Raw genomic sequence first — 26,015 nt, 5'->3', positions numbered from 1 at the left:
AGGACATTTCTTTGTACACTGTGCATGTATGGAGGTGTGTTGCATGTGTATGTTAGAATCTGTAGGTTTGATTCCAAAACCAAGACCAGAACAGCTCTTATGTTTAAACATACTGTTTTTTTCCTTTCCTTGGACATGTGCCAGGCTATCTACCATGTGCTTCTGAGTTCTGTAAATATTAGGAACATTAAGAAAACTAAGTTGATTTTTATCAAGATGATTTTAAGCCTCGCTTATGGTTGGTGTATATAGTAGTTGCCATACTGTTTTAATCATGTACAGTACCTTATTACGAGAGCATTTTTTATGTATTTCTGTATTACTATAATTCCAAGGTATGTGTGTATTTGTAAACAGAAGTAAACCAGTAAAATATTATTTTACATAAATACTGATTTGAATCTGAAAAATACAAAATGTGCCTCTTTGCCTATAGGATTCTCAAATTCATTTCCCAATTGTATGACTATATTGATGGTCTCAGTTCTTACTGTATATTTCTCATTAAGTGCAAATGGCAGAATTGTAGTCATGACCTTTTCCTAAGGCATAAGGGATTGTATTGGCAAGGTTAAAGATACAGCAAAGGTGTATTTGAGGGCTCGAGGTTGTGCTTTACATTTTCTTGTTGGTAGGGCAATAGATTGAAGTCCCAAATGAAATAATTAGTGTATGGAAAGTCAATGTGCTTCAGCTGTTTTTCCGCTAAAATGTAGAATTACCCGGTTTAAACAGCATTGGTAAAGGAGTAAAACTTTATAGGAGCAGCGAAGGCTATCATTGTTAATATTTCTTAACTTGCTCTGACTCAGTCATATTAAAATAAGAGCCTCCAGCTGTCTCTTAATCGGGTAATCTAAAAATGAATGTACATCTGTTTTGGCTTTAGCTGGGTTTTTGGAAGATACGAAAGTAGTACAAAAATGAACCCTTTCATTGTTTTTCATTACATTCCAGTTTAAGGACTGATGTCAGAACATGCAGGCTAGGTGCATTTACCCATCCATCCATTTTCTAACCACTTTATCCAATACAGGGTCAGAGGGGAGCCGGAGCTTGTCCTGAAAAAGCAGTTGGGTGCAAGGCATGGAAACACCCTGGATGGGACCGCAGTACAGCCATCCATCTATCCATCCATCTATCCATCCATCTATCCATCCATCCATCCATCCATCCATCCATCCATCAGTCAAAGTGTATTTATCAAATGCACAACAATACAGCGTGCAGCAGTAATTGCTGGCAATAAAATGTCTTTTCTGCGAGCTCACCGGGGTGGGGGGGGGGGGGATAAAAATAAAAATCACAAAACTAAAAGTACAGAATAAGGTTCCATAATAATAGTGCAATAAAAATTGAATTTTAAAAAACTCAATATAAATAGAACTGCTGCATATCCAGGGTGTATACAATACATTATGTCCAAAAGAGTGCACTATACAGTGGAAAACTGTGTGTCCATGTAACTTGACCATTTGGCAAAGACCATTAGTGTGGTTGCTGAAGGAGCTGCAGGTTGGCTGTTTAGCAGTCGTATTGCCTGGAGGTAGAAGCTGTACCGTAATCTGTTGATCTTTGACTGAATGCTTAGATACCATTTTTAACTGCTGACCCTCTCCACTGCAGTCCTGTTGATGTAGCTATAATCCACAATCATCTCCTTAGTCTTACTGATGTTCAGAGAGAGGTTGTTATCCTGGCACCATGCTGCCAGGGCTTCAACCTCCTCCCTGTACGCAGACTCCTCACCTTCTGTGATCAGGCCGATGACCGTCATATTGTCCGCAAACTTAATGATGGAGTTTGAGTTATGCCTGGCGACACAATCATGGGGGTAAATAAGAAGGACAGGGCTAAGTACACAGTCTTGGGGGGCTCCAGTGTTTAGAGTCAGGGTAGAGGATATGTTGGTGCCCACCCTCACCACCTGTGGACGTCCAGTCAGGAAGTCAAGGATCGAATTACAAAGTAAGGTGTTCACAGAGCACATATACAGTAGACATGGGCACCAGCTTTCCCAGAAGTCATTTAACCTTCCAGTATGACTTTGGACTGTGGGAGGAAACTGGAGCACCCAGAAGAAACCCTATGAACACAGGTAGAACATACAACCTCCACACAGATAGCACCCCAGGTCTGGAATTGAAGCACTGATGCTAGCCACTGTGCCATTGTGCCTCCATTCAGTCTATATGTCATATGGAATGTAAGGATTCCCACAGTGACCAGTTGTGGTTCCAGCTTGACTTCCCAGACCCGCTGGGTTTCATGTTATTTTCAGTTGGTGTACTTTACTTCCTGTAATCGATAAAGTAGTATGTTTAGTTTATATGAAAGCTCTGGAATGCAGCCTGGCGTCTACATGCTAAGTGTGTAGTGGACTATCAGATAGCAGTTGCAGATGACAAAGCAATGACTCTAGATACAGCTATGGGAGAGGGCTTCATATGGTATGTTTACTTTAGAATGGTTTCCTTTTCATTGAGACAGCATACTTTCAGTGTATATTCTAGGCATTGAAGGGTGCATGAATGTAATGTACTGTATATTGTACATTGCTGTATACTGTGTAAAGTGACAAAGGGCATTGTAGTAGATATTAGTAGGAATCTGTGAAGTAACAAGACTATTTACAAGACATAGTAGATATGTTGTTTTTCATTTATTTTTTTCTCTTTTACATACAGTAAATTATTTCCTTTTGGCACATTACAGTAAATCGACAAAGTATAATTCATACATACAGTAATAACAGTTATATAAGCTGTAACCATTGGAGAAAATTGAGACATTGAAAATATGCATGCAATCTTGGGAGAAGAACTTAAAATCTGTTTCGTATTGGGGAGATACTGACCTCACTGTTGGCTTAATCCCATCAAAAGTCACTAGAAAATCTGTACAAGGATTAAGCGGCTTGATGTATCTTACCATTAAGACATTGTCAGAGGAGCACAATCGTTTCTGAGAAAGTTTACGGTGCAATATGTTATCCCCGCTGATTAACTTGTAGATTAATGGAAGCACGCCTAAGGCATAAAGCCCTGTGGTGGTTGTTAGCCACTGTTGATCTTCATCTTCGTAAAGTCAAAAAATCACTTATGACAGCCCTCCGTCCCTGAGGACTATAAAGCTGAATTCGATTTGCATGAATCACCATTGAAGAGATTTATTCTTTAGCCAGGAGTTTATTTCTTTTAAACTGGATACTGGCATATTTCAGGGATCCTCTAGTCAGCAATAAAGCATGGCAGACTTTTGTATTACCATTTGATTGCCTGATGAAAACTGCCTAAGCACAAACATTATGGAAATTGACCAAATCAATAGTTAGACTTTTTCATTATTTTGCAGGATGCTATTTCTACTGCAAGGACAATGGAGAGTGAAATTTAGACGAATTGAATCTGATTTTTTTCCTTTGAAATAAAATGATTTGCAGAAGGTACAACAGGTCTGAAAAAGGTACGACAGAAAACAAATACAGTGAAAGTTTTTACTTAATGCCCCCTAAAGCATGCTAAACTTCTGCATGAGTATACACTGTAATATTCTATATTGTAATATTGTTTTTTGATATACTGTTGCATAGCAGACTGAAGCATCATGTATTAGCATGTAGAATCTGATTTATACAATATGACTTATGCTGAGAGTGTTCTGTACCTGTGCTTTAAAAGTATTTCACTAGTTCCCTGTCATTAGCTTGAAGTATTACTGGGACACATTCTGCTGTGGATCAAAAGATTTACAAATTGGCTTCTGGTGTATTAATGCATAAACCAGGTATGAAAATAACACAGTTGGGAGCCAATTTTCCTCATTTCTTATCATTGGATGCCATACTGTGAAATTATCTGGCCAATATGAATTGACAGTTAATGACCTGTAAAACATCAGGCTTTTTAAAGCAGTGTTAATCTGAACATGGTCCTGAACATGACCCCTAATCAGTTTTATCATGTTGGTTGTTCGCCTTTGAATTGTACATGCAAGTTATCTGTTTCACTTTAGAAACGTCTGCTGTGTAAAAGTAGGCATCTCACCAAGAGGTGGGAGGACATTTCTTGATACAGCAAGAAAACTGATGAGATCTAGAAAATTTGGTTGAAATTTATTGGCTCATAGGATTAATAAATCAGATGAAATGACACCACTGTTTACGTCAGTGGTAATCGGTATAATTGGCCGATTGTGTGTGGTGCTGAATTCCTTTTCATTCGATGTTTTTACCAGAGCACCTCTGGAAGTTTTGATTGAGATCCTATTTTTATTTACAAAAATTTGAAGTACTGCTGTCCATTCATGCATCCACCCATTTTCTAACCACTTCATCCAAAGCAGAGTTGCGGGGGAGCCGGAGGCTGTCCTGGCAAGCTAAATTATTCTAGCTTTTTAAAATTCATTGATGAAAATATGCCGGAATTTTCTGTGTAAATCGTTGAGGAATTGAGGATGGAGAGTGAAAATGTACAGATCCTTAGTGTTAGAGTCTTACCATGAATATTGGAAGTGTTTAACGCAAGATAAGGTTTTATTTGCTGTAAAAATAACCACTAACATTAGATAGTGTAATAAAAATGTAATAATAACGATAATCATTCTCAAATTGTTTATTTAACGTACTGTATAGAAAGATGAAAATGAGTGGTTAAAATTGTGGGCAAATAACTTGATGCATCAGACAAAAATCTAATTATCTTATACAGTATTTATTAAATATTTACAGTTTCAGTTTTAAATTCAAAGAAACTAAAACATTATGTGTTATACTATAGATAGACCCAATTCCTATCATTTCCGTTCATTAGCAGTGCTTTTATAATTGTGCATCTTTACATCATTGGGCCTTTCAGGTAATATTTTGTTGTGAAAGAAATAAAATAACAATAGGGAATCCTGATTTTTAGAGAAAACAAATTCTAGGATAATCAGAAATCCCAATAGCTTTCATATTGTATTCTATAAAAAAGGTTTGCCACGGATTCCATTTTTATTCAGTAGCAAGCATTTACAATTTTGGTTATTGAGGTTATTGAGACCTAAAGAATAATGTAAAAAGTGACATCAAGACTAGTTGTTGATGAAGGTTTATTTATAGGTCACATGTATGTCTTGGTACTCCTATGTTCTAAATCAGATTCACCGTTTTAAAAGTGTCAATGTTGAAACAGATATCATATACAAATTTGCATAAGCAAATTAGAATAAAAAAATACAAAAGGCTCTTCATAAAAACTGGAAAATAGCTCATGAAAAGGGAGTTGTGGCAGTGATCAATTAGAGTCAACAAGTCTAAACCTCTTTTAGTCACCTTTTACCAATAAATAAAAGGTGTGTCGGATTGGATTTCAGAGTGAACTTTGAAAAAAGCCATGTGCTTCCAGCAAACAGAGTAACTGTCCCTCCCAGTTTCTCCCAATTGAACACTCTTGGAACCTCCTTAATATAATGGTGAACAGTTTTCTATTGGTTACAGAGATCAATTACCCTATTTCCTTTTGTTTTCAATAGTATTTTCATTTGAAGAGGTGTTGCTTTTTTGTGGTGGATGGAAGGTACAGTATAATTTACAGTACAAATTACATGTGTCATACTAGACCCTAATTTCTAACAAAGGTTTCAATGTCATTCTTTGATAATCTGAAGAAGACAGGGGCCAGGAGTGTTTTTCCACGACATTGTTTGTCTGACATCTTAGTCTTAAAGCAATGTACCGTACTGTGTCTCTTACTTATCTCTGCAGCAGTAATACATTTTACTGGCTCTCAAGCCTGTACATCTCAAGCCTGCATGCAGTCTCAAGCATTGCGTATGTTTGAGGAGACAGACAGTGTGGATTTTTATATTTCGTTTATTAAGTTAACCTCTCTCAAAAGGATACTTGTTTTTATTTCAAAGATAAATATGGTTGTAGGATATGAAATTGAGATGCGCAATAAAAATGTGACTATTATAATAGACCTGAAACTGAAGGCAGATCCATAATGTGTTCTGTTTGTGCTTGTTTGCTATGTTGCCCTATTCTTTGTTAATATTCTATAAACATGAAGTAATACAATAAATCACATGTCAAAATAGATGTGAAGTGCACTATTTTTGCTGAAGTAAACAGACTTATTTTGATACCACATCACACTTTACTTAAAATGTGAAATGGCACAGGAAAAAGGGCTAACTGTTCTCAGATGTGCAACAACAAGAAATATTTTCCCCTTATATTTTTTCAGTTGGGTCATTCATAACAGTATGAATTGATTACATTACATAAATACCTTGCATTTTCAAAACTGGGCTGCTAAGAAGTTCCTAATTCATAACATCATTTCAGATACCATTGTTTTTTGACTCCAATGAGATCTTATATTTTCTGAAAGGTGTCAGATTGGTGGTGTCTATCTTTTCAACATGTATTTATTTAATTTGTGTTTCTTTTCGTTTTGTGAAAGTATAACATTATTTTCATTTGAAGAGGTGCCAGAAATAAACTGAGGTGTGATACTGTACTGTATATCTAAGCTAAATTGGTATCTTGTAACAGTAGACTATTCTGTTAAATTTGGGTTCCTTCTCAGGTTTATGATGTATGTGTTGTTTCAAGTTGCTATGACAAATGGCCGAGCTCAATGTTTACAGACAGCAGTTTTGGGACAACTGGAGCAGACCAAAATGAATGCAGCCTTTGATAACAGTTTAGTTTTAGTGGCTTATGACCAACCTGTAGCCTAAACTCCAAGAATGTGTTCATGAAGTATAAATGTGCATGAGTCTGGTAAATTTATGAACAAATCGCTAAGATATGAAAAGTTCCATGTTATTTATTCATTTATATACTTTTACAATTTTATTTTCAGTTTGGTTCACCAAATTCAGTCCTTCAGCTGAACAACATAAAAACTAGAATTAAAATTGATCTCCATCTAGGCTTTATTTTAAGACAAAAACAAACTTTTTGCTCCCAAAGAAAGTTAAGGAGAAATATCCAAACTCTTATCAATCACCTGCCCACTTAGAAATAAACACAGGGCTTTAGACTTTCCTTCCCAGCATTCTCTGCTCATTAGTCCCTACACTAATCCCACATGTAACATACTATAACATACTGTAACATATGACAATATATTACTGGTCAGGGCATTGTCTGAATTTCCTGACACATGATTTATGGTGCTTTGCTTGTTACAACTGAGAACTGAATTAGTAAAAAGCTTTCTTTCTTGTGTGCTTGCTTAATAAGATTTATTTAACGTACAGCATCTCTTAAAGTAAATAGGCCTTTTTGTTTTCTGTGTTTACCCTTGACTTTTCCCATTCTTCTTTATGAAATCTGTTGATACCTTTTTCGACAAAACCACCTCATAGCAAGTCCAGGAGTGGTCACAGAAGTCACAAAAACTAGTTCTGGCAAGCAGACGCTGCAAATAAAATAATTTACTAAAAGAGAAACCATTAGAAAAAACAGTAAACTGTAGGTTTCAAAGAGGACACCAGGCAGTTACTAAAGAAAGACAAGAGTAACTTGCTGCACGATGAGTATTACTGTAGGTTAGTTCTGTAAGCTCCACCCCCATCTCATTTTGATGGGCAGGTCTCCATTTAATCCAGGGGTGGGATAGGCTCTGTAACTTTGATACAACATGGTGGAACAAACAGATAGAGACAACAGTGTGGAACCACAACAGGTATTACGAATACAGATCAACCAATACACCAAGACATTACAGTAATATTCCCAGTACAAAAGAACAAAGACTAGGCTGATAAAGACAATGGATAATTTCTGTCAAACTTCACAGGACATGTGATGGGATATGCACCAGCTCTTTGTCACAACTTTCTTTAAAGCATTTATGTATTTATGTTTTAAAGTGGCTTAACTAGCAAGGGTCTTGTGTGGATTGCAAACTGTGTCTAGACATCTGTAATTTGCACTTGGGCTATCTCATTTGCTGACTTTGACTGGGACTCCCCAAGTAGCAGTCAATTCATTTTCTGGCTTATGCCAGGGTTGGGTGGACATGAGTCAGCCTGGGTATTTCTGGACTCCGATGTTGCCTGAGACAACCATATCACTTCTCCAGTCTGCTGGCTCTCCTGTAACGCACTGTGTGACTCGCAGAGGCAAATGACTCTGACAAATACATTTCAAGAGGAAAACAGAAGCGTTTGTGCTGGCACTAGCAGAAGGCTGTACTTTTGAGCTGTGTCCATTAACAATTCTTGACTCCAAACTGGAGGATTGAACCACTTTTTTAAATCCTCCCTTTTACCACTTATTTTATTTTATTTTTTTAAAAAGGACTTTATGGGTGTTTGAACTTACTGGTGTGAATTTGGTTTAACCTATGGTTTTTATATTGGCCAATAAATACATTTTTCATTTACAGGTAGAATATTGCAGAAAAAATGCTACATTGTAATAAATGAGTGAATTCATTTGCTGTATGTACAGTAGAGTGATTGCAATGAGGTGTCCAGCAATAAACAATTCATTATGTTTTGGTTAATTGCTTTTTAATATTTTACGTTCTCACGTGTAGCATTTGTCTTTTGCTAATAATGAAAAATGGCACAGAAGAAACCGTGTATCTGACCAGTTTCATAATGGGGCCATCACATTTTTCAGGTTTTCTAATGTAGTTCAAAAGCAGTCATCTGAATTATTAAAGGAGAGGAGTAAAGTTGGATGAAAACTTCAGACTGGGTTTCCAAATCTTAAGACTTCCAAATTCATTTATTTTCATTACTTTTTTTTTCTTTTTTAAAATGACAGCTTAATTTCACACTTTAATTTAAATGAATGGTTTAATATGTAACACAGTTCTTTTATAGTATTTGGAAAAAGTGGGTCTTTAAGTCTTGGACAGACTTTGCAATGTGTAGGGCCCTGTAATACAAAAAAAAATCATTGAACTTGTGTTTTGAGTGTGAATTCCTTTGGAAAACAAATTGAATTACTTGGCTGTTATATTGTAGAACATTGCAGTGGCCCCACATGTTGCACACAAGTGTCTTTGTTGGAAAAAACAGCTGTACAAATCTTCCATCTCAAACGATTTCTGCCTTGGGGATGTCTTACTATAAAGTTTTGTTTCAAATGGTAAATTTGCCCTGTTGTATTTGGTTTCCAGTTTCACGTTCATTGTAATTACTGTATAGTGCAACGCCTTACGAGTGAAAACAAATCATCTTTGTAGCACATGGAGTTTTATGTTTTAATTTTACATTATTAATGCATTCTTACTAAGAATGTGGGTAACTGCTGTGCTTGTCAATTTCTTAGTACTGTAACTATCCATTTCCGATATCTTTCAAAAAGTGTGAATCTGTATTAATAACCTTATATGATCTAATCACACTGTCAGATTTTATGATATCGCAAGTTAATTTTTTGAATTCATGGGTGGTCTAGAAATGAAAGTTTCTAAACTGACATAATGATTAATCAAGATTTAAATCTTTATGTAAGGTACTCTGGAGAATTTCCATTTCGGATGGTGTAAATGAAATATTATTCAGGAACACGAGCAGAGTGGAACTTAGATTTAATTTTTAACTGAGCAATAATTACAGTTACACAAGGTTAATTACTATTTGTAGAGTCATACTAAAATGCATTGCAAGTACAAGGTACGTAATGTATGAATGTACAGTATGTTTTGTAGCTTGAAAATAGGTTTATGTCAAATTATTCAAGATCTAATTGAATTTCATAGACCTACGGTCTGTTTCACATGATTTTTGAAAAGCAACTGTAATATTAGAAGATAGAAAAAAGTGGAAGGAATGCAGTGGTTTGAAATCTCTCTTTGCCACCAGGCTTGAGTGAATTAATTTAGTCACATTTATAATCACTCATAATAAAGGATTAGGTAAATGCTTAGTGATACTGTACCTTCAGTTGAAACTACTTACTGAGATGAAACACCACAGTAAATAAAATCACATTTTTCTTATTAACTTAGAATGTCCTGTATTTGTAGTGAACACTGTGGATATTTAGAGATGTCTGTACCGTTTTACCTAACAGATTAGGTGCAGGAAAATCTTAAAGGAATGATGGATCTTGTTCTGCAATAGTTATTAGATATTTTTAAACCTTTTCTTGTTCGGTGTTGACTGAAAGATATTTTATTCTTTTGCTTCTGATCAGTCTTATGGAATATTTATGGAACATGTTGAAGCACTAATAAAGATGCAGTTAAATAAAAACTTTCTCATTTGTGAGAATATACAGTACAGTACACTGCCTACCAGTCCTAGAGCCTGAAGGTAAATGCTTTGAATCCAGGTTGTGCCACTCACCACTGAGATTAGCTAACGAGAGGTAGTGACCACCTATACTATAGATACATATATACAGTATTCTACACCGAGTCCCTATGGGACCAGTAAGCTTCATCTGAATCGGTTCTCTGTTTGATCTGACTTTTGGGACACAGCTTTTTTTTCCCTTTAATGCAGAAACAGATAATTCATGTGATAAAACACTTTGTCAGTGTACAGTGAGTGCTGTGAGTATATTACAGTGGGCACTGGAATTAAATGGCCATGGAGGATGAAAAGTACAGTACCGAAAGGACAAACACTTCTGTAACACATTGGCAACAAGAGAAACTACATTATGACATTCTGGTGGATTAAGCAAAATAAGTGAATGCAAAGTTTTTTTTTTCTCTGTAGATTCTAATAATATGGTAACTTTGAGAACAAAAATGGAAAATGTTTCATTTTAATAAATGTCGATGCATTAGCTAATTATAAAAGCTTGAGGTACTGTAGGATTCTTTTTCCCCTTGTAATTTGTAAGCAAATTAACAAATACTGTACAGTACACTGGTGTGGTATACACTACAATGCACATTTCTCTGACTAATATGCTTGAGTTCCTCATCAGCTATTATTTGGTTCAGAACTGGCATCATCTTTCTTCTTTATTTCAATGACTTGACTTGGTTTTTCTTTGTATTTGGTTGCATCAGAGCATATTGACCAGGGGCTGGAAATTGACTTCTTCGTGGACTATTCAGTATGTGCTTGTCTGTAGCAGCGGTGGAAATGGAAATATGGAAATTAAATGTACTTTCTGTGCAGTTACCCGTTGGTGGCGGGAGATGGACGTTTTTCACCAGAAGAAAAATGTATGGAGACGAATGTCATCTCCTTGCCAAATATTAAAAGGTTGTGAGGGGGATGTGGTGAAAAAAGTTGTTTGCCTTTGAATGTATTTCTAATGCGCCTCTCAAGTTTGTTTCAGCCAGAACAATTGCCTAAATAATTATTACCATCAGAGGAAACACTTACAGTGGTCCTAAGGCCGAGATTGTCAGTTATGCTTTTTGACGTTTATAAAATACAGATGCAAAGCAAATGAAACTGTTGTATTTTAGGACTATAACTGCTCCATGAACTAGTTCCATTCCTAGTAAACATTCCAGCCGAAGTGTGGGATGATTCTGGATTGGATTTATTTCTAACATTCTCTAAACATAACACACTGTTTAACTGTGTGAGTGGGGATGGCTCCATCAGCCTGTGATTCTTGCAGGGATGTTTTTTTTTATGCAAATAAACAGCATAAATATTAATTGGGTGGATTTGTGGGAGGATGATCAAAGCCAGGATACTTAATATTCACAGGTTTCTTTTGTAATCCAGCATTGCATTGGACTGCAATCTGATATTCGTAGCATAAACCAGTTTGATTATCTGCACTGTGAATTATACGGTATCTAGTTTAATTGTAACCTTAGTGCATACCATAATTATCCAGTTTAGATACACCAAGGAAGCCATGGCTTTATAGTGCAAAGATACAGTATATATTTTATTCTTAGATGCTATTTCTAAAATATGAACAGCTAAGCTTACTGAACCTCATTACAAATATCTTCCATTCTAATGGTTTGCACAGCTACAGTATCTTAAGAATCAAAGAATACTACAGTACCTTCAGGTAGATTTTAGGTCTCACAAGGATCGTTCTGACCTTTTAGGTTTTAGGTTGGGAGAAATTATTAAACACATTGTCTTCTGTAATGTTCCTGAATTAGTTATTTTGCTTTTTATGAATTTACAGTACAAACATGAACCTGTCAGATGTTTCGTCTCATAAAATTGCTTTTATTAAGATATTTAAAAGGGCAGTGTAATGAGGAGTTAAGAGTATGTCCAATATGCCTTCATCAGTTTTCTGGTTTTAATCATTGAACATCATCAGTTGTGTCCAAAAGGTGTCAGTTGAATCTCACTGGACCCCCAGCACTTTGTAGAAAATAAGGTGCTTTTTTTTGCTTTAAATGCAAGTTGGAATGCTAATCGATTGCATCACTAATAAAAGTGACAGATGAATAGAAGCCCACATGTAAAGATATGAATTTTATCATCTCCTTCAGCTGCCTCGCATATCTTTTTAATAGAATTTCAAGATGAAGAGGGGGATGAATTTTAATCACACATAATACACTGCAGCTTAGGAAAAACATGCAGACCTGATTTTGGGTTAGACTGTTGTAACTTAACTTGTCCTTTTTCTCACCAGCTCTTTTCCTCCCCAAATCAAGAAAACAAAGCAGGATAAAAGAAAAGTCCAGAGTTCACCACAAAGATGAGGCCATTTCTTGCTGCACCTTAGCAAGAAGCACTTGATTCACCTCCTTAGCTTAAAAAAAGCAATATAAAGGAAAAAAAAGACCATTCGAAATAGGTACAGGAGCAATTTACAAAGTGTATGTTTCACCTTTTTAAAGTTTGCTGGACAAATATACCCCACTTTGCGGTGGAAGACTAGCTTGTTTCCTCCCAGCAGAATTAGAAATGGAGGCCATTTCATTTACAAGGAAAACAGAGAATCCCTAATGACAGAATCACTTGTGAACAGGAACAAGCTGCTAATTAAGATACTAAATTAAAGGGGTGCTAGCTTCCAAAAGACTGCATCATCTCAAATGTTTTATAAGATAACCTTTAATTATGAATATCCCAGTATTTTTAATCAAGTTTTTTCCCCTTAATACTTTACCCATAGAAAATAGAACCTCTATGGCATTTTGTGTAAGGTATTGTTATGACAGTAAGCATTGTACATTTATTTTCTGATTTTATGGGATTTAGAATAATTCATGAAAAATATTACAATTTTTTAATCTTTTCTTTTAATTACTGTATATGTTTCCTCTTTGTTTCCTTTGTTCAGTGGGTGGAAAAGGCAACTATTTCTATACAATTATTTATTTTTTGGGTGCAAGCTGGAGTATAAGTTGCTGGAATGCCTGTTTACTGATGTTATTGTTTCCACCCAGTGAAATCCCAAATGCAAAAAGTTGCTGGCTCTCTCTTCCTCTGAGAAATGAAGAATCATTGACTGGTGGTGTTCTTCTTGTGTTAGGCAGAAAAAGGAAAGCTGTACAGAAATGACTAAAGGGGGGAGTTCATTGTCAGAGATGGACAGAGGGAAAATTAATTGATATTAACAGAGAGGAATGTTCACTCCCACTCATGATTCATGTCAAGGCTAAGGAACATAACAATGAAAACTTCAGATATGCTTTTTTAATCAGCTCATTTTTTTCCCCATAAGCTCGGAACTAAATTTGATCATCCTTGGGCTAAAAGTTTGCAATTTTAGACCTGTTGACCTAACCTTAACATGCCTTTTTTGAGATCCTTGTGCTTTTTCCACCTGCAGGCTACTGGGTTTATTATAATGAGGATCAGCAAAGATGCAGTGCAATAGCCAGATTGTATATTTTCTAAAATGCTGCCTGATGCAGTGACAAAGCTCCGGATTTTTTTTAAGTGCTTGTCTTTTGTATAGCAAAAAATTAGCCAAACGAAGTTTGGGGCTGGAGGAAAAAGTTTAAGTTAGTATAACATTCTTGTCTGACTGAAGTATGATAATGATGATGGGTCACTCTGTAGACCCCCATATACATAGAACTGTACTTTATAAAAAGGCATACATATACCAAAAACAAAAATGCAAAAATGTACAACTATTGAAGAAACAAACAAAATTTACCACTGCTAAATCTTTTCTAGGATGAGTAGATTTTTTTAAAATGATGATGAAACTGAATGAAAATTTTGTGAAACTGTGAATAATTTACCTCCAAGCTTTGCTTACATTATGGAATTCTGTTGCTGTCCATAAATAGAGCATTGTGTTTGGTTTTTATGAGGTGATAGAACACAGAACAATTTGCTTGCAATATGAGTTTGAAGAAAACAATCCAGCAGACTGCTGTGCTTTTTTCCCTCAGCCTAAAACAAGCAAAACTCACAGACCAACAAACACCCTGTGGTTTCTTTACTTTTTCATGCTCCCTCATTGTCTGCAGTCATTCATCTTGCACTGTTGCCATTGAAAAGTGTAACACAAGTCTGAGTAGAGGCTAGGCCTTTCAGCACAGCTTCCCGAGAACCTTGTCTTTGATTGGTCGGTCTTCTGCTAGGAATTCAGCTCATAGAGAGTGTTGCACACCATCTGCCTGAGGGGGTTGGAGTGGGGAATACAGCTGCCTGCAGTGCTTCCTTAAAAAAAGATAGAGAGCACACTTTAACTGAGCCTGCTTTCTCCAGTTCTCAAACGGGTCTTGTACTCAAGAAAAAAGCACTTCTGCTTTTAAAAAAAAAAGGACCTGAACAAAACATTCTGGTTTCATGCACTACAGGAGTTTTCTGGCTAAGCTGGGATTTCTGTGGTTCCCTGCCTGAAAGAGAAGAGCTGAAAAAAAGGGGGAAATTGCATGTCATTACAACTTGTTGCTCTTGGCTTACTGCAAATGAGGATGAAATTCCAAGTCTGTTTCAGAATACAGCACATTTGAGGTAAGGACACAAAACTCTGGTGGAGGGAGGCTGCAGATGAGCTTTCAGAAACTTGCTGTTTAGTTCTGAGCTTCCAAAAATTTTTTTTATACCATTGCATTGAAAGGCTCTGGATATCGGTGCTAGGAGAGAAGGTGTTGAAACAACTGTTTCTCACTCTTGTGAGATCTACAGAGGATTGTTTTGCCAAGTTTATTGATGTGTGAATGGGGCGGCTTTGAATTGCTTGGCATTTTGGAATCGTCATGATTCAGATGTTTTTCCTTTTTTGTATTTTTTTTAAAAATCGCTTAACCCTTCATAGTACATTAGAGTTATGTCACTGCTAAGTTAGCAGTTCATAGAGAAAATAAATGGTAATTTGATGTCTATTTAAATGTACTGTATTACTAACATAAGTATTAGTATTTTTGTATTTATTTTTCTGTATGAATCTATTAGTAAAATAATTCTAAACATAGCACGACTCGATATAAAACAATACTATGTGTTTTACAAAGACTAGCCAGGGAATTGCAGTACATTGAGCTATAAGATTGTAATAAAAAGGCTTTTACTAGTTAAAGTGTACGATTTATTTAAACTTCTGCATGTTAACTTAAATTACAAAGCACTGAAACACGTAAAAAACAAATGTGAGAGTTCTAGTGTGTGACAATGAATATATTTTTAGATGGGAAGACTTTCTTCTCCATGCTGGAGAAATTCATTTCAGGTGATGTGGAAACATGCTTTTCAAAACTTTTTTATTAAGGGATTGTGGTATTTGTTGCAGTTCTGTCGGCGATTATTAATGTGGTCTCAGCAGTGTTTTATAGTAAATTAGTCATGTGTACTCCACATTCATTGTTAACCTATATATAGGTTCAGGACAGCAGTTCAAGGAAGGAAGTGCCTTTGGAAACTTATTAGTGGGGTGTAAGGCTTACTGCAAAGCTAGTTCTGCAACTGCTTGGAGATGGAGGATAACAAGTGAAACCTGTTGCCAGAAACAAGTAAAAGGAACAGTACCAATTAGCCAAAATAGCAGTATAACAATAGATTTTTAAATCAGTTGCTTACGCAGATAGATTCTTAGCTTCTTGCTACGCAAAATGAAAGAGTGACTGTGCAAGAGGTTTTTAAACATGTTATAATGGGATAAGTTCCAAGCTAATAAATTCAGCTAACAATGGCTGTTAAGCACCTTCTAGGAGACTGTGTGGTTAAATGCCAAAGTTTGATATTGCTGTAACAGTTAATAAAATTGTGTATCAAAAATGTATCCATTTTAATGGTTTCTTAGCTATTGGGACTTTTCTTTCAGGAGTTTGCTTTTAATTGGGACTGTCTTATGAGCTCATTAATAAAAACACTATACTGGTGTTCATTAGCCAGCATTCTGTCTTCTTGTTTCATAGGAAAACATCACCAGAGTCTAGGAGAATGTACTTGGGCAGATATACGCTAATTGATGAAAAGTACTGTTATTAGAGAAGACGCGGAGCATGTCATTAAATTGAGCTTCACTACTTAACTGAAGTGCTTTTTCCATAAAGACCAGTCTTCCCAAGCCACCGTGATGCTAAAGATAAACTTTAAATTGCCATGTCGTCATTCTGATCAGAGTTGCCGAATGTCTCTTGATCCGGTAGTCTGTGTTGTCTGATCATGCGTGCTGATGTCTGGGTTGAGTAAATAGGAGGCAGTGGTTCTAACTGCCATACTTACTTAGAGCTGAATTCTGTAGCAAGTCCCTGGAACAAAAGGTAATTACGTTAACTATAAACAACAATCAGGCTTCTGAGTAAAGATTCAATAGAGCGTCCCCTTGAGGATAATGTACAGTCAGTTGTGTGCTTAGAGGGTGGGGGGGATGTGACTGGGTTTGGACAGGACAGGAAACTCTTTCCTTACTCCATTGAATTCTCTACATCTGCATTTTTGGCCACATAATGGGGACATCTTTATTCTTGTAGTTACACCATTGGAGTGAACACTGAAATGGTTTTATATTATGAGTAATTATCTAAGAGGATAATGCTGTAAGTATGATCATGCCTGCTAAATATGGTTCATTTGTATACTGAGTCACTTACCGTAGTACAAGACCCCTTTGTGTCACAGCTAAGTAAATAAATTCAAAGACCATTATTCATGAAGATTTTGGGTTGTTTTGGAAGAAAGTAAATTTGTCTTGGGGTGCACCGGGAAATTTAAGTATGAAAAGATTTATTTGAATTGTCTTCTGTAGGTTTTAGTTTGACAGTATCTTTTTTTCTTCCCAATTGCATAGATTTGGTTGTATTGATGATGATAAGGGTGAAATGAAATCTGATGGGTTATTGTCAGTTATATTGCTGGAGATGATTCCTTTAGTTTTATCACTAAGTCACAGAAGAGTACAATGTAAAGTGCAATGTTAAAATAATTCATATTTTAAGTGATTCAGGTGTTCAGTATATCAAACAATGATTTTTGACTTCAAACGGCACAGAGTGCTTCTTGTCACACTGCGCTGTTCAATAAGAACAGAGGGAAAAAGATACAAGGTTAAAAAAGGGATCTGGAAACTGTCCGTCTCTGTAAACAGTGATGTTGTGTGAAATGTGTTGAGTGTAATCAGAGGGTTACAGCCTGAAATAACTTGCCTGAACAAGACACTTTTGTGCTGGTAGTGTCTATGACATGCTTATGTAATGTACAAACTGCATTACAGCAAAGACTCAAGTATTTGGATTTATGATTTACAAATTATTTTATGAATAAAACTAGACTCTATCAATCAAGTTAAAAAAACGGCTTGTATGCATAAAATTATATCAGTACTAATGTTTATTGATTTCAGAGCATTGTGCACAAAAATAATATATTTTATAATTGATTTTATCTCAATAAGGTGGTATATTTTAGCTCGCTTAAAACTTTCTTGAGATCAGTGAACAGTGCATAGGGGATCTTATTATTTGGATTTGATAAACAGACAAAACAGGTTTATTTACCTTTAAATGCAGAAGAATGAGAAAATTCCTCTCGGTGCTTTCTGGAGGATTTACAGTAAGTAACCTTTATTGTCATGCAGATGGTAACACAATTTGAAGCAGTGTGGCACAGTACTTAGTGGACTTGTAAATCGAATGCTGTGGGTTCAAATAGTGGGTGCTGTACTGCTATTGTGACCTTGAACAAGGTAATTACTTCAATCAATTTCCCTCAGCAAAATGCTTCAGCTGCATAAATGGTTATAAATGTTAATCACTTTGGATAGAAGGATCAGCCAAATACATGAACAATAACAATTAAAGCTGTGTGCCCCAGGTAAAGATTTCCTGAGGCTGCCATTTGTACAGGTGCTTCTGTAGATAACATTTAACAAATAAAACAACAGCTTTTTTGTTTTGTTTTGTTTATTGGGTGTTTTGCAGCTAGGAATGGAAAGTCCTGTTCAGACAACTAAGGAAGTAGTGGAATGCCGGTGGCATCATGGCACACTGCTTACATATGTTTTCAGTGATGTGGAAAGCAGGGCTGAAACAACAGGCCAGGGGTATCAAGTTCAGAGGCTCTGAATTGTTTCCTGATTCAAGAAGGTAGAGGGAAAGCACTCATATAATCACATCAACCTATTTGCCCAATTTCCCAGACTCTTAATGAACATTTATTTCTGAAATGTGTATATTTAGGATATTTAGATATTTACCATTCACAGATTTTTTTTTAATGTATTGGAATGTAAACAGTAATACCAAGTTGTATTTCTGTACTTTTTTAAAGTTTGAAAGGGCTTGTAACAAAGAAACAGTGAATTTATCCTCCTGCTGTATTCAAAAGTAACTCCTATACTGCATCTTATGTAAATCTAAAGTCCATAAAAATATTGTGCAGTACTGTATTTGTTAAGTGGTACCTCAAATGGACATTGCTACAGGCCAACTATAACAATTCAATGCTGAATTAATTGTTAAAATATCATTTGTATACTTGCCATTCTTTAGTTTGGATAATTATCATCTGCATAGCTATAATTTGCCTGTATATTTCAAATTTCCTTATATAAATGCAGTTACAAAAATAGCGATGACAGTTATGTGCAAACAGGGAATGTATAGCATGTTAGGAATGCAACCCCATTCCCAGGGCCTCTATTGACAAAAGTTTATTTCTTCTCCACATACAACATACACCTTTGAACTCAGTCACCTGTAACATATCGGCAGTCATTTAGATGAGTAAATACCTGATTATATGTAGAACAATTCAGTGACATGCAGGATGATAGAATACAGTGCAGAAGCTGTTAATAGCCAAAAAAAGCTTTGAAATCTTTCGATTATTCCCTTTACTGTCAGTGTACTGTAACAAAGGATATTGAAGAGATAAAGGAATCTGATTTAGCATGTGTAAGAAATAGCCACTATAGAATAAATCATAAAACAATGTTGTAAACAGGATCCAGTACAAGTCATGTGACATTTAAAATGTACTCTGGTGCAGTTTCTTGGACATTAGCAATGATGATTTACTGCCTTATTCCCTTATCTAGTCATAATCAGGTGGCTCCTGAATTAATAATACCTACAGTGTATTGGGGCTTTCTGTGTTCCACCATTTTGTGAAAATGCACAGTAATTCTTACACATGTTACAACGCATTGTTTGTATTCAAAAACTGTCCTGTATGTGTCAGCATAGACCAAAAAGAAAACTGAAATATGTTGATTTCATAAAGTAAGTACTTAGAACCATAAACTCAGTATTTGGCACCCTTGGCAGCAATCATAGCTGCAGGGTTTCTGGGGTAAGTCTGTGCCAATGTTGCACACTGGCTAGTTGCAAGTTTTTTCCCATTCTTCATGGTAGATTTACTGACACTCTCGCACAGCTTTAGGATCGCTTATGGCCATCAGTTTTCAAGTCTTTCTACAGTAATCTTTGACTGAGACACTCAAGGACATTTATTTTCTTATTCCACTCCAATCTAACTTTTGCTGTGGATCAATGTCCTGTTGAAAGGTGAGTTTTTGTTCTAGTTTTATGTGTGAAGCATGTTTTTTTAAGATTTGCTAGTACTAAACTCCTGTTTTCATCAGTATCAACAGGCTTCCTAATACCTACTGATGAGAAGCAGAACTATCACATAGAGGCCACCATGCCTGACAGTAGTGTTGAGTGAGTTATGTCCATGTGAGTTTGTGTCAGATGTACTGTGGCATTTTGCATTTAGACCAAGACATTTCCTCTTTTGTCTTGTCTGATTACAAAACCTTTAGCCACATGTTTGCAGTATCTCTTACAGTAGGCGCTTTTTTGGAAATCCATTTTGGGACACTATTCAGTTTTATAAAACCCCTTTTGTGGAGTGACTCAGATGACCTACAGTATAGACATTTCCTCCCACTGAACTCTGTAACTCTTGCAAAGTTGTCGTTGGCTTCACGGCTTCATGGTGGCATCCTTAACCCGTTTCCTCCCTGCCTGGGTGCTCAGTTTGGTGGAGCAGCCTGGTCTAGCATGTCAGGGTGCCTTCTAGTTCCACTTCTTCACGTTTGACTCCTGAGGTTTTTAAAATGTTTTATACCCTTCTCTGGATCTGTCGCTTTTACAAACTCAGAGATAGGTATACTTATTTTTATTGGATGTGAACTACTATTATAACACACAGAGGCCATTCATCTAAGTTTGTGGCTTATTAAAGCTTCAGATAATTTTGTGTACCTTTATGTGTAAATTACTTTGGTTTTCGACACAGCAAAAAGCTTTAATGCTTATGTAATCATGATTGTTCTAGTTTTCTTTCATATTACCAATTTACCCCATTTATCTTTTTTTGCTTTTAACACGCGGAATAGGTATTATATATCAAATATTAATTGCTGCTCCAAAGTGTCATGACTGCGTGCTTAAAAGCAACCAAATGTAAAAACTGTGCAAAGGTCTGAGTACTTTTGCAAGGCACTGTACATTGTTAAAATCGCATAGTTCAGCATTTCATACAGCAAGAAACCATATGTACAATAGAAAACTTAAATTACTTATGCTCAGAAGTTTTGAGTGAAAGTTTTCTGCTGGGAAATGCATTGGCATATTGTGTGTTCTGGGAAATGTATTCAAACTTTCTCAAGCTGCTGTGTGCTTTTTAGAGCCATTGTATGGTCATTATTACCAAGTGTAGGCTGAAAAGTACTTAGAACGGTATATAAGTTCTCTCCTGTATTCTGGACCACATGCAATACTGTATAAATAGAACATAATTATGAGAATTAGCATGTTTTTCTTCCACTGTGCATTTATTTGACAATCTCATATCTACAAAACTGTTGTTTTGACATTGATCTGTGACTTTGCTTGTCAGTTTAGCATTTCTCCCTTTTGATGCCCCACACACACAACAGCAGAATAAAATCATTCTTCACTGTATGCAAACATTTACGATAGCTGTTATCTGTGATGTTATTTTGGTGTTGAATGGCCATTATTTCTTTACATGGCTATGACTTATATTTAGAATTGAACTAAGAGCTAGCTTACATCTTTTCAGCTTTTCTTTATTGTTTTTTTAACAATAAATAGGATGGCAGGAGCCCATCTTTAATAATTTATCTTAGTTACTACCCTGCGGCCCACAGATTTGGAATTCTTGTAAAGTGAGACTCTCTTGACTACGGAGTTGTAATGAGAAAGCTTTCCTGTCTTTTATAAAGCAGGCTTTTGATGTAGCCACTCTAGACTTGCAGCTTCATAGATAGAATGTGTGGGCAGTTGAGGTCTCCATAGGGGCTGATTTACAGAGTATGAAGGTTTGATGAAAAATTGATATACTGTATCACCATAAGATAAACCTCATACTTCAGCATTCCTGTGAAATATTTATTAGTGGGGGATATTTGTAGTTGGCTTCAATAATTAATTTGTCATTTGAATAATCAGAAACATAGAGCTCCATCTGCAATTATAATTTTAAGAGTTATAAATCAAACCGGGCAAAATTAATATTTATACAAAATATTGTTGATATTAAATAGCATCATTTAGATCAACTCATTTTAGTGCTGACATGGAAATACATGTTATGCATTTATTCTGTCTCACTCATCGTGACTGGCAGGATTTTGATTAAACTTTGCAGGAGCACTTCTGTGATCAACCGATCAAAAGGCTTTAAAAAACTGTAATTGATAGTCACTTGTTTGATCGTCAATAAGAAAAAAAAATGCTTCCTTTCCAAATATTTAGAGTGAATATGTTTAAATTAAAGCAGTTGTTGTAGATCAGTAACCTTTCTTAATTTTCAAATGGAGGCCTTAATTTTAAAATCTGAAATATTTCAATTGCTCTAAAATCTATACTTTTATATAAAAATATACTAGAGTCTGTAAAATACGGCATTTCGAGTGTGATCAATAATTTAAACAGCTTTTGTTTGAAACAGAAAGGACACTGTTTGCATGTCTAATGCCGTCTGTTTATATTGCACAAATAGTAATATGTTTTTATCCCATTTAATTGGAAGTACCTATGTATTTCTGTGGTGTAAGATTATGTTGACATACTATACTGAACTGTAATTCATTGTGGCCACAGAATTAGGATAAAATACAAAGTTATTTGTATATTTCATCATGGGCAGTATCTTTCTGTTTTGCTTCCTTGCGTGTTTAAGGTTTAATTAATTCTGTTCTCTTGAATAATTCCCCCTCACGTTGTTTTCTTTTTGGAATGATTCCAAGCTTCTCTCAGTGGGGCTGTGGGTACTGAGCCGAAACTTCTTGCAGAGATTTTAGGATGCCCTCCAAACAAGTCCAGGAGAATCGCTGGCGTTCTGCTTTAAAACGGCAGTTTTCTTGTTTACTTGAGGCGTCATTCCCCACATTGCGTTTATCTGTAATGCAATGCAATGACTGTTTTGTCTGTGCTGTTTCCACTGTTTTTTTTTCATTGTTTGCCTTCCCGTTGGTCGATTTGAAAAAGGAAACATGCAAAGAACATTTAATAGGTTGTTACGAGAACTTTTTTGGGAAAGGAGGCTTAACCTTCTTAAACACCCCAAAATAATTTCAGTTAACAAGTTTACAATGCAATTCATTCCTTTATACTAAATTTCCTGTCCTGTCTTATTTTTTCCCCCCTTTTGAATTAGCCATGTTTAATGGACTGTCCCTGTCCTTCATTTTAGCATGCCTTCCAGTTGTGCGTTTTCATTAAATTTGGTTTTCAAACTCACTGTGCAGTTATCAGTCATCAGTGATTCACTACTAATGCATAAGCTGTGTTATTGCCAATGTGTATTAACATTCCTGTCCAGTATCAGCTAAAATTATGAGCATTTTTAGATTAAATGACATTCCAAGTGCATTCTGATCAAGAAGAAATGGGTTCTGAAAGATTTTTGTCATTCAATAAGCTTTTCTGCTGCATTCTTTGTATTATTTGTGCTGTATTACATGATTAATTGTGGTTTCATTACCAATCTAACAGCATTTTTCCATAACCTTAATCCTAATAAATACTATTGAAACAGTGGTAAGAAGTCAGTTTTCAATCTTTGCAACTCATAGTCCACACAATATTCTCTGTAATCTGTTCTTTCTTGGTTTGCACTCATCAGATAATTTTTATATTTAGACAACAGTTGGTGCTTGTGCTCATTTAAGTTTATACAGTATTATCTTACAACTTTAAAAACGTGACAAATTCAAATGTGCCATTAAGGAATATTGTTTAAAGCCCATCATGGGATTTACTTCTTTACTGCTTTTTTCACAACCACAGGATTGGTTGTTGTACTCTCTTTTGACATTTCAGAGGGGAATTAACCTCTACTTGTTCCTTTGCAGCCCGCATACTGATGCAGATTCCTGCTCTACTTCTTTGCTGCTCTGAGCAACACAGTGAAAATGTTTCTCAATACCCTACTCATCAGGGTGCCCAATTTTGAAATTCATTGCAATAGGCAGTGTATGAATGCATAAGCTATGCTCGCTTACTTGCCTTGAATGTTTTCAAGTGGTCGAAATTGGAGGGCTTATAGTTCTCAGTATGTACAGTAGCTGGAAGCAGGTGCTATGTGTTGCAGTTAATCTAAAGCACAAAAGAAGACAACACTTTTTGTGTGAGAAACAAAGATGTGTTCATACATACTCATGCTAAAAGATAAAAGCAAGAAGCTTGTTAACATAGTGAACTGCAGAACAGGAATGCATTCAGTAGTTTTAGTGGACTGTCTGTTGCTTGGTGTTCGTATTAGTTGACTCTGGGATACAGGCCAACTCCTCTAAGAACATTAGGGGGCCAGTTTGCTTTGCATTCTGTGCAGCAGGGTGATGATTTTATCTGGAGATTTTTCTTTGCTTTTGCAGCTACAGTAAATTGCATGGACAGGAGAAGGTGAACCAGCACATACAGTAGTGTTACTAAGGAGGTTTAGAGAGGTTTATCATTCCACACTGTTCTCCAGGGATACAGACTACAAGAATCCCAGTCTTTTCTCTCCTGGCTGTGCTGTTCTCATTGTTCAGCACTGAGGGTTGCATTTGTCAGGGATTAGAGTGCCAAAAACTTTAAATAACCTGAGTCGCACAGCCAGTTAATTTTTCTCAACTTTTTGGAACCTTGAAGCTACTAATGGTCAATCATACAAATATATTAGTATATAAGGTCTGAAGTGCATTCCCTTTTGTCTACTTCAGATTGTATTCATAAATATTAATAGGTTTGCAGTTTTATCTTGATGAGAATCAGTCTCAAATAATAAGGTTAATGTTCAGCCCTTCCTGGAGATAACCTGAAGCCACATAATTATTGTTAGATAAGAAATGCATACACAAGTAGGTCAGAATAAAACAAGGCTATCCTTGTCCTATGAGACTGCTTCTTATTTTTGCTTTAAAATATTCAACTCGTAAATTTACATTTAACAGTGTGTAGAAATGTGACTGGATCTAAAACCCTCTTGGAAAAAAGGATGTGATATGCAATGCAAAGAAATCATTTAATCATTAAGCATGTGTGGATTAGCAGAATTTAACAACCTGGGGACTGTATATGGATTCTAATCAAAACTGAAGAGGTTCCATGCCAAGGAGCACTGTTATGTATGCGTAAGTATTTCTTAAATGACTTTGATTCCAAATAGGTTTGATCCCATATGTTCTCATCTTTAAGAATCTCTTCCCCGTTTGAGGTGGATTTATACATAGTGCACATATCGATATTTTATGTTTGGTTACATATCTTCTGATCTATTTTCGGCATCAAAGGATTCTGCTTCTCCTTTTTAAAACACAGCACAAAGAGAGCTTTTCTTTCTGAAATTGTATGCACTTTTGATAGATTTCAGGGCGCAAGATTTTGGCTCATTTCTGCCTTGTGTTAATCTTATGCAGTGAAGAAAGGTGCCAAAAAATGCCAAGAGATTGTAACCCTGGAGCTGAAGTACATCAACATCCAACTATTTCATGAAGCATACATTGTGTTGATTTTGTACTTATTCCACTTCAAGAATCTGCCCTTTCCAAAACAGATTAAATAGGCATATTCCACATTTCTGCTTTGTATTGAAAGGCATATAGGTATAAACCAAATGTTTTCCAATGTTTAATTAGCCCAAATTATATATAAGTTATTGTATTGTCTTTTTTTACTTGGAAGTAAAAATCAGTTATGACTACTTGAAAGAGACATTCTGTAAATAAATGGAGTTGAACTCTTTTATGAATGCTAGGTTTCAGAATTTAATATGGGGCTCAATTGACAAAATCAAGTTCCTTTTTAGGATGCAAGAAATCAATGATATGTGCATTGTAAAAATGTAAGTCGTATTGTTTTTCACCTACAGATGTATTTGCTAGGTGCACTATTACTATTAATACACAGAATCAGTAATTATGTAAAGGAAAATCAATTTGGGAAAGGATTCTGTGTTTGATTATTAGCTTAGTTGCTGTATGAACAAGGTACCACAGGGTTTGCCAAGAGGACACAAATGAATCATATGGTGCTGTCTTTATGATTATCTGCCTGAAGCAGTAAATGTCAGCCATTACAGTTTATCTGTATTAAAAAACAGAACAGATTTGAAGTAATTTAATCTTGGACAGTGATGTGTTAATATGGAGTGCCCTTATTTGTAGTCAACTCTGGACCTTAGTAGAACTTGAGAATTACAGCAGAGAGTGCCATTGCCTTAGGTCAGATTCGAACTCCGATAGA

General features: G+C 35.8%; 1 protein-coding gene across 7 annotated transcripts in view; it reads left to right on the top strand.

The window, feature by feature from the left end:
• The window catches only part of LOC102689900 (disabled homolog 2-interacting protein), a 365,385-nt gene that overhangs the window by 102,195 nt on the left and 237,175 nt on the right, over nt 1–26,015 (top strand). Inside the window, exon 1 of one of the 7 annotated variants that reach the window (XM_015366897.2) lies at nt 14,531–14,829. The exons of the other annotated variants lie outside the window; for them this stretch is intronic. The gene's annotated coding sequence lies outside the window, so the exon portion shown is untranslated. Of the gene's footprint in view, nt 1–14,530; nt 14,830–26,015 lie in introns of those variants that run through there. 7 annotated transcript variants of the gene reach the window in all.

The sequence above is a fragment of the Lepisosteus oculatus genome, chromosome 24 (assembly GCF_040954835.1).
Source record: "Lepisosteus oculatus isolate fLepOcu1 chromosome 24, fLepOcu1.hap2, whole genome shotgun sequence".
NCBI classification, from domain to species: domain Eukaryota; kingdom Metazoa; phylum Chordata; class Actinopteri; order Semionotiformes; family Lepisosteidae; genus Lepisosteus; species Lepisosteus oculatus.
Note: the sequence above shows the minus strand (reverse complement) of the source record. Positions and strands in the feature narration are given on the sequence as shown.